Genomic DNA, 9,329 nt, shown 5'->3' with positions numbered 1-9,329 from the left:
GAAAGTAGAATAGGTGGATCAGACAGTAGCACAGGTAGATCGAACAATAGCACAGGTAGATCAGAGAGTAGAACAGGTGGATCAGAGAGTAGAACAGGTGGATTGGAGAGTAGAACAGGTGAAATGGAAAGTAGAACAGGTGGATCAGACAGTAGACCAGGTTGATTAATGAGTAGAGCGGGTGAATCAGAGAGTAGAACAGGTGGATCAGAGAGTAGAACAGGTGGATTGGAGAGAAGAACAGGTGAATTGGAAAGTAGAACAGGTGGATCAGACAGTAGACCAGGTTGATTAATGAGTAGAGCGGGTGAATCAGAGAGTAGAACAGGTGGATCAGAGAGTAGAACTGGCGGATCAGAGAGTAGAACAGGCGGATCAGAGAGTAGACCAGGTGGATCAGAGAGTAGAACAGGTGAATTGGAAAGTAGAACAGGTGAATCAGAGAGAAGAACAGGTGGATCAGAGAGTAGCAAAGGTGAATCAGAAAGTAGAACATGTGGATCAGAAAGTAGAACGGGTAAATCAGAGAGTAGAACATATGGATCAGAGAGTAGAACAGGTAGATCAGAGAGTAGAACAGGTGAATCGGAGAGTAGCACAGGCAGATTAGAGAGTAGAACAGGTGAATCGGAGAGTACAACAGGTGGATCAGACAGTAGAACAGGTGGATCAGACAGTAGCACAGGTAGATGGAACAATAGCACAGGTATGTCAGAGAGTAGAACAGGTAGATCAGACAGTAGCACAGGTAGATCAGAGAGCAGAACAGGTAGATCAGAGAGTAGAACAGGTAGATCCGACAGTAGCACAGGTAGATCAGAGAGTAGAACAGGTGGATCAGACAGTAGCACAGGTAGATCGATCGAACAATAGCACAAGTAGATCAGAGAGTAGAACAGGTATATCAGACAGTAGTACAGGTAGATTAGAGAGTAGAACAGGTAGATCAGAGAGTAGAACAGGAAGATCAGAGAGTAGAACAGGTGGATCAAAGAGTAGCACAGGTGGATCAGAAAGTAGAATAGGTGGATCAGACAGTAGCACAGGTAAATCGAACAATAGCACAGGTAGATCAGAGAGTAGAACAGGTGGATCAGAGAGTAGAACAGGTGAATTGGAGAGTAGAACAGGTGGATCAGAGACTAGACCAGGTTGATCAAAGAGTAGAATGGGTGAATCAGAGAGTAGAACAGGTGGATCAGAGAGTAGCACAGGTGAATCAGAAAGTAGAACATGTGGATCAGAGAGTAGCACAGGTAGATCAGAGAATAGAACAGGTAGATCAGACAGTGGAACAGATGAATCAGAGAGTAGAACAGGTGAAGAATCGGAGAGTAGAACAGGTGGATCAGACAGTAGAACATGTGGATCAGAGAGGATCCCCTGACCAGGGATATAACTGTCACTCTCCTCTTGAATCAGGTAAATATGGTGCCTGTGACAATGCTACTAATAGAGAAAAAACATAAAAATATAACAAGGCCGTTTTTGTTTTTTTTGGGGTTTTATTCAGAAAAGTGATAACCCTAAGTACAGTATATCTAAGTAGAATGGTGGATCAGACAGTAGCACAGGTAGATCGAACAATAGCACAGGTAGATCAGAGAGTAGAACAGGTGGATCAGAGAGTAGAACAGGTGAATTGGAGAGTAGAACAGGTGGATCAGAGAGTAGACCAGGTTGATCAAAGAGTAGAATGGGTGAATCAGAGAGTAGAACAAGTGAATCAGAGAGTAGCACAGGTGAATCAGAGAGTAGCACAAGTGGATCAAAGAGTAGAACGGGTGAATCAGAGAGTAGAACATGTAGATCAGAGAGTAGAACAGAGAGTAGAACAGGTAGATCAGAGAGTGGAACATATGAATCAGAGAGTAGCACAGGTAGATCAGAGAGTAGAACAGGTGAATCGGAGAGTAGCACAGGCAGATTAGAGAGTAGAACAGGTGAATCGGAGAGTAGAACAGGTGGATCAGACAGTAGAACATGTGGATCAGAGAGGATCCCCTGACCAGGGATATAACTGTCCTCTAGAATCAGGTAAATATGATGCCTGATGACAATGCTACTAATAGAGAAAAAACATAAAAATATAACAAGGCCGTTTTTGTTTTTTTTGGGGGTTTTGTTCAGAAAAGTGAAAACCCTAAGTACAGTATATCTAAGATAGAAAATGATCACTCAGTCTCTAACTGTCATTGAGACTGTCCATCCCAATATCTGCCAGGCCCACTAAAGTAAAAATTTCTATAGTTTGGCAACACTTGCTCTAGAAGTGAATTGGAAATGGCCAATTTACACTATGCAGAATAACTTTCAGCCATGTCTCATAGGAAATACATGCTGTATATAAAAGGAAAGCAATGCAAAAGCCTTTGAAATAAACAGGATATATTGTTACATTTAGTCTGCCATCTGAGAACCTGTGTTTTTCCGCTTTCCACTGGACGAGAAATATGCAGATAAATTACTTTAAATGATAAATTGATCCTGCTCAGGATCCTGATGCCACATCACAATGTAAATATTGAGGGAGCACAAACGAGTATAGGATACACAGCACGTTTCAGCCCTTTGTGCTTGATAAAGGGCCCTGAAAAAATGTTGTGTATACTATAATAAGGTACCCTTTGCAAGATTTATTGCTCATTTGTGCTCCCCCAATCTTAACAATCCATTTTTAGAATCAAATTTGATACAGGTATGGGATCTGTTATACAGAAACCTGTTACCTGAAAGCTCTGAATTATGGAATGGCCGGCTCCCATAGACTCCCTTTTATCCAAATAATTAAAATTTTCAAAACGGATTACCTGTTTCTCTGTAATAATAAAACAGTACCTTGTACTTGATCCAAATTAAGATATAATTAAAGGAGAAGGAAAGTTGTTTCACACTTGGGGGTGACAAATGTTAGGCACCCTCAATTGAATGTATTTACTTACCTGAAACCCCGGGCCGGTTCTCCTATCAGCAGAGTTAGGTTAGCGGGGTTATTCCAGCAAGCTTCACGGATCACTTCTCTTCTGGCTTCTCCTTCCTTAAATTTCCTGGGGCAGACGCATGCGCAGTAGAATGAAATAGCCGACTTTTTAGTTAAAGTTCAGCTTTTCACTCTAATTCGCATGCTCGGCCACGAGAACAAAGAAGAAGCCAGAGGAGGGTCGCTCCGTGGTGCTCACTGGAATAACGCCGGGCCAGTTTTCTGCTGATAGGAGCATTCACTTGGGGTTGCCATTTGGCACACCCAAGTGTGAAACTACTTTCCTTCTCCTTTAATCCTTATTAGCAAAACCAGTCTATTGGGTTTACATGATTACAATACAATAAAAATTATGGAAGATCTGGAAAACCCAGGTACCAATCATTCCATTGTGCAATGAATCAAAGTTATTAGGTTATAATGGCCTTCTAGATAGGTGAAGTCCACCAGCTACTGGATGGGCTGTAGAGTGAACATCCCTGATGCAGATACTGAAATATTTAACTACTGAAGCAAACTAGTGTATGATGTTGTGGGCTTTGACCAAATGTTTTCTGGTCAGACTGGTACTTGGAAAACTCATGGTAGGCCATGGCTTATGATCCAAACCATTTGGCTTTCAGTACATTTACCCTCCTGTATGAAGAAGAGAAGGAAAAAGAGGGAGAGAGACAGGGAGTAAAGGATTTTAAGAAAGGATATTTGAAAAGGTAAAGGGAAAGGAGGAGAAAGGGCAAGTAGGAGAGCAGAGTAGGCAGAATGCGAGAAATAGGAATGGGAGATGGAAGAAAAGAGAGAAGCCAAGGAACAGACAGGCATGAGAGATCATTAAAACAGAAGAAGAAAACATATATGGATGAACAAAGATGAATGAATAATGGAGGAAGACAAGAAGAGAGGGACAGTGGTCTAAGGTTTGCTAATGGGGTCCTGTTGCCTCACCCAGCCCTGCCAGATGTTGCCTGAGGAGTGGGGATCTGCCTGAAACATGACTATGGTGTCATTTGGGGAGAATGCCTATTGGCTCTGCTAGATACAATACATTGGCAGCCCAGCCTGAAGGTCCGTTGGAATCAGATCAGGGGTAAACACTCCCTTATTTTCTTGGAACTAAGGGTTTGTTCACACGAGGAGATTTGGGGATATTTTGTTGCCTGGCGACTAATCGCCTCGTCTTCTGAGCGACAATCTCCCTGAACTGCCTCAGCGTGTTTTCCCATAGACTATAATGAAAAGTTGCCTGCGCTAAAGCACACGCTGCGATGCGTTTTCAATAGTCGCCCAAAGTTGCCTCAGTAAGCCAACTTCGGACGACTATAGAAAACGCATCGCCGCGTGTGCATTAGCGCAGGCAACTTTTCATTATAGCCTACGGGAAAACACACTGAGGCAGTTTGGGGGGAGATTGTCGCTCAGAAGACAAGGCGATTAGTCGCCAGGCGACAAAATCTCCCCGAATCTCCTCATGTGGCCTTAGGGTTTCTTGGTTTTAAGCTTTTTTGGGCAGTATGGTTTATTGTATTTTTGTATGTAATTTCAGTGTATACACCCATTTATTGTGCAGCACTTTGTTGATGCTTCATAAATGTGTTATTATTTGTGTTATTATTATTATTATCTGAAGTGGGCTTGAACCCCAAAAAGTCAGAAAACTAACCTTGGCTTGATGGAAGGTGATCCCTGGAGTTCATTTAAGTACAGAGCAGAATCTGCCTGTGGGCTCTTTATAGGGATGATATGGCCTGTTTATAAGCAGGATTTTTCTTCCATTTACTCTCCCTTCCTTAAAATATGAGGGCACGGCGAGTATAACCAGAAGCAGCGCCCCAGTGGGACCTCCACACAGAAATCCTGACGTAGTGAAATGTGTGAGGCTGTAGGTCTGCCTTGAAAACAAATAGAAACATCGTAAAACAGCAAAACAGCAAGGTAAGCACAATGTCCAACAGTATAAATACTTCCAGCATGTAACAATAACATATTTGTTTTTTGGAGTTCCAAAAATACATTAAGTCGTAGAGAAAAGTCACCGAGATAGAGAAGCGGATGGAAAGGACCAGTTCCCTGGGAAACCGTGCCCTTCCATCAAGGCTGAGTTCTTAATTTAGTCTGAAAGTGAAAGGGCAGTTCCATGGGGTTTTTTTTTCTTATTGTAAGGGATGTGAATCCGAGGGATGGAGAGGAAAATCACGTGACTTTTTGACACAAACAAGGAAGTAAAAAATGTTTTCCCCTTCCCACCCCTAATTTGCATATTCAGTGGTTCAGCATTTGACTGCGAAGGATTTGGCTGAATCCAAAATAGTGGATTTGGTGCATCCCTAGTTCCTATTGGCCCATCAGTATTATGGGTAAGTACCAAGAGAGAGCCAATTTTTTCGCCCGATATAGGTTTGACGTGAAATTTGTGTTTTTAGTGAATGCCAAAAAACTGTCGGACTGGGGGCCCAGGGCCCATTGAGGCAGCCGTCTCAGGGGCCACATATCCCCAGGCCCCTGAGATAAGTGCCATATACTGTACATTTTAAACTACTACTGTCATCCCTGCCTTTATGGAAGTCTCTTTACAAATCTGATAGGTGTTCTCGCTATAATACAGGTTTGGGACCTGTTTCCTGAATGCTTGGGACATGGGGTTTCTAGAGGATTCCCTCAACCAACCCCCCTGGATCATTCTGAATCAGCAATAGAAGAGCCTGAAATTCCTATTTAAAGGAGAACTAAACCCTAAAAATTAATATGGCTAAAAATACCATATTTTATATAATGACCTTATTGCACCAGCCTAAATTTTCAGCTTGTCAATAGCAGCAATGATCCAGGACTTCAAACTTGTCACAGGGGGTCACCATCTTGGAAAGTGTCTGTGACACTCACATGCTCAGTGGGCTCTGAGCAGCTGTTGAGAAGCTAAGCTTAGGGGTCGTCACTAATTATCAAGCAGAAAATGATCTGTAATGATTCAGGGCTGAATATTAAATTCTGATGCTAATTGCACTGTGCTGCCATGTAGTAATTATGTGTATTAATTACTAATCAGCCTTATATTGTGACATTTCTATTCTATGTGTACTGTATATTGTGAGTGGGTCCCTAAGCTCAGTAAGTGACAGCAGCACAGAGCATGTGCAGTGAATAAACAGAAAAGAAGATGGGGAGCTAGTGGGGCATCTTTGGAGACACAGATCTTTACTGCTAAAGGGCTGTGGTTGCCATGGGCTGGTAGAGAAGCCCAAAAAATAATGTACAACATTTCTAGCTACTTCTTTAGTTAAGCTTTAGTTCTCCTTTAAATATTGGAATTTCAGCTCTTAAAGTTACCATGAGAGGCTTTTGCTGCCCCTGGTAATTTGCAGGCTGCCGTCTCTCTTGAGTCCAGCGCCATAATGTATTATGTATTTTTCTGCCCTCAGTGACAGCCCCATAGGTTTCATGCAGAATGACCCCTGAGCTCTGAGGAGTGTTATTATTGAATTAACCTGCCCATTTATAGCCTAACCAAGAACAGGCTGACAAACCTCCCAACTTCTGGAAAATTGAAAGAGGGATAAAAAATATCTGGTGCGCATAGGACGGCAAAAATGCTTGAACTATTTGACCATGTCCATTTTACAAAATTTGCCATTATGGAAAGTCTGAACAAATTTTTGGGAGTTTTAGGATTATATTTTATCTGCTATTTCAGTTTCGCTAATGAAGGTGAAAGTCAGTAATGAAACTGCGAGTCTCAGTTCCCTCAAGACTTGTTTATCTTATTAGTTACAATTAGGGATGCACCAAATCCAGGATTCGGTTCGGGATTCGGCCTTTTTCAGCAGGATTCGGTTTCGGCCGAATCCTTCTGCCCGGCCGAACCGAATCTGAATCCTAATTTGCATATGCAAATTAGGGGTGGGGAGGGAAATTACCTGACTTTCGCCACAGAACAAGGAAGTACATTTTTTCCCCTTTCCACCCCTAATTTGCATATGCAAATTAGGGTTCGGATTCGGTTCGGTATTCGGCCGAATCTTTCACAAAGGATTCGGGGGTTCGGCCGTATCCAAAAAAGTGGATACGGTGCATCCCTAGTTACAATTGTATCAAAATGCAAGCGCTGAGTATTCTGAGCTCTCTGCCAAAAAACCTCATATTTAATTACGTTTCAGAAACTTCGTATCTTTTTCTGGCTTCCATGCAGGAGATCAAAGAGAAACTCAGGATATTTTCATAACAATCCAGGATTGCAGTGCAGGCTGAGCTGTCAAAATCAGGACTGTCCTGCACAAATCGGGACAGTTGAGAGGTATGGGCTGATCCACTTGGGCCTAGGCAGGTCTGGGGCTGCCACCTCACACTCCTGACCAGCCGCCCAAGTCATTGAGGTCCTTCACCTGACAGCAACTCTCCCTGCCCCCTGCACCTACATTGAGTTTTTCATTGTGGGTGATGAAGATCAATGGAGACCCATTGTCCCATTAGCCCAGTCTGACCCTGGCTACAGCTCATTGGATGTCTCTTGGGCCAAAGAGAATCGTTCTTCCTCTCTACACAATTATACAGCCTAGGACCTCCCAAATGCTATGAGATTCCTTACTATGGCAACTGCTGTCATCTACTGGCAGAATTGCATATTACATTGACTTTCTACACTAATAGTGCCTGTTACTCTAAGCAAGTGGTCCCAACCTTTTTTTTTACTGTGAGCAACATTCAGATGCAAAAAGAGCTGGGGAGCAATGCAAGCATGAAAATTATTCTGGGATGCCAAATAAGGGCTGTGATTGGCTATTTAGCAGCCCCTATGTGGACTGGCAGCCTACAGGACACTCTGTTTGGCAGTAAACCGGTTTTTACCTCCAATCCAGGAATTGACAAATAATCACCTTCTTTGAGGCAACTGGGAGCAACATCCAAGGGGTTGGAGGGCAAAATGATGGATTGGGGATCACCGCTCTAAGCCCTGCTCCTTTGGGGTCTCATAAATTGGGAATAATGAGGGGTATGAATTTGATTAGCCTGACTAATAAAAAATAAGTCATGATGCCAGTGTTATTAATAGTAAAAATATCTAGCTGACATGAACATAGTCATTAGGCAGAAAAAAGAACATGGGTAACCCCCAACACTGAACCCCACAGTCAAAAATACAAGCCCATCCTACATTGGTTTCTAAACCATTCACAGAGAGCTTAGGATAATATTATGCAGCTGCCGGAGTGACTCCTGTAAAACTGTGATTTCTTTTCTTCAATATGAAACTGAATTGAGCCGACTGTTTCCAAAAACGAACACTGCAGGGGTGAATCATCCTAAAGCTGAATGATTGGGGTGAGTTCCACTGAGGCTGCAAGAGATTCCCCTGTGTGCCAGGCAAAGCTTGTAGGTGGAAGACAAGTCATTTATACCAATACACAGGGGTGGCGTATTCATGAGGTTACGGAATGCAGGCAGGCGACGTTTACAGCAAACATTCTGCTTCAAGCTACTGTGAGCAAAGTTCAATGGTTAATTGCCTTGTAATTAGAACATTTCCAAAACCCTAGCCTATGAAAAGGTTCCTCCAATGCTTATATACCCAGATGTCAAGATTTATGAATGAATACAAGTTGTTGGTCTCTGGTGCCCTCTAGTGCACATAATTCAAAATGCAGGCACTGACATATATGTATCTTATAGAAAGGCCAATTCGAAGCAATGTTGCAATTGGTTTTTATTTATTTATATGTATATATATTTTACTTTTTTTTTAATTATTTGACTTCTTCTTCGGACTCTTACCAGCATTCAAATGGGGGTCATTGACCCATCTACACAACAAACAGCTACACATTTATTGTTGTTGCTACTTTTTATTACTCATCTTTCTATTCAGGCCTCTCTTATTCATATTCCAGTCTGGCATTCAAATTAGTGCATGGTTGCTAGGGCAATGTGGACCCTTGCAACCAGATTGCTGAAATTGAAAACTGGAAAGCTGCTGAAAGAAAAGCTAAATATAAACTCTCATAGGAAGGAAGCACACCAGACACTTCGGCATTGCCTTTTAGGAACATTTATTCCAGCAGAGTTGGCACAAGCTTTCGGGGTCAACCCCTTCATCAGGTGCAATAGGGGAAGGCACCTGATGAAGGGGTTAACCCCGAAAGCTTGTGCCATCTCTGCTGGAATAAATGTTCTAAAAGGCAATGCAGAAGTGTCTGGTGTGCTTCCTCCCTATGGGAATTTATGTACGAGAAATTGGCTTGGAAGTATCCTGAGGATTTGAATGCACCCTACGGAAAGAAAGTAAGTGGTGTGCCGAAGAAAAGTGTGCTTAGAAAAGCTAAATAACCACAAATAATAAAAAATTAAAACCAGTTGCTAATTG

This window comes from Xenopus laevis, chromosome 4S, assembly GCF_017654675.1.
Source record: "Xenopus laevis strain J_2021 chromosome 4S, Xenopus_laevis_v10.1, whole genome shotgun sequence".
Classification (NCBI taxonomy): Eukaryota; Metazoa; Chordata; class Amphibia; order Anura; family Pipidae; genus Xenopus; species Xenopus laevis.
Note: the sequence above shows the minus strand (reverse complement) of the source record.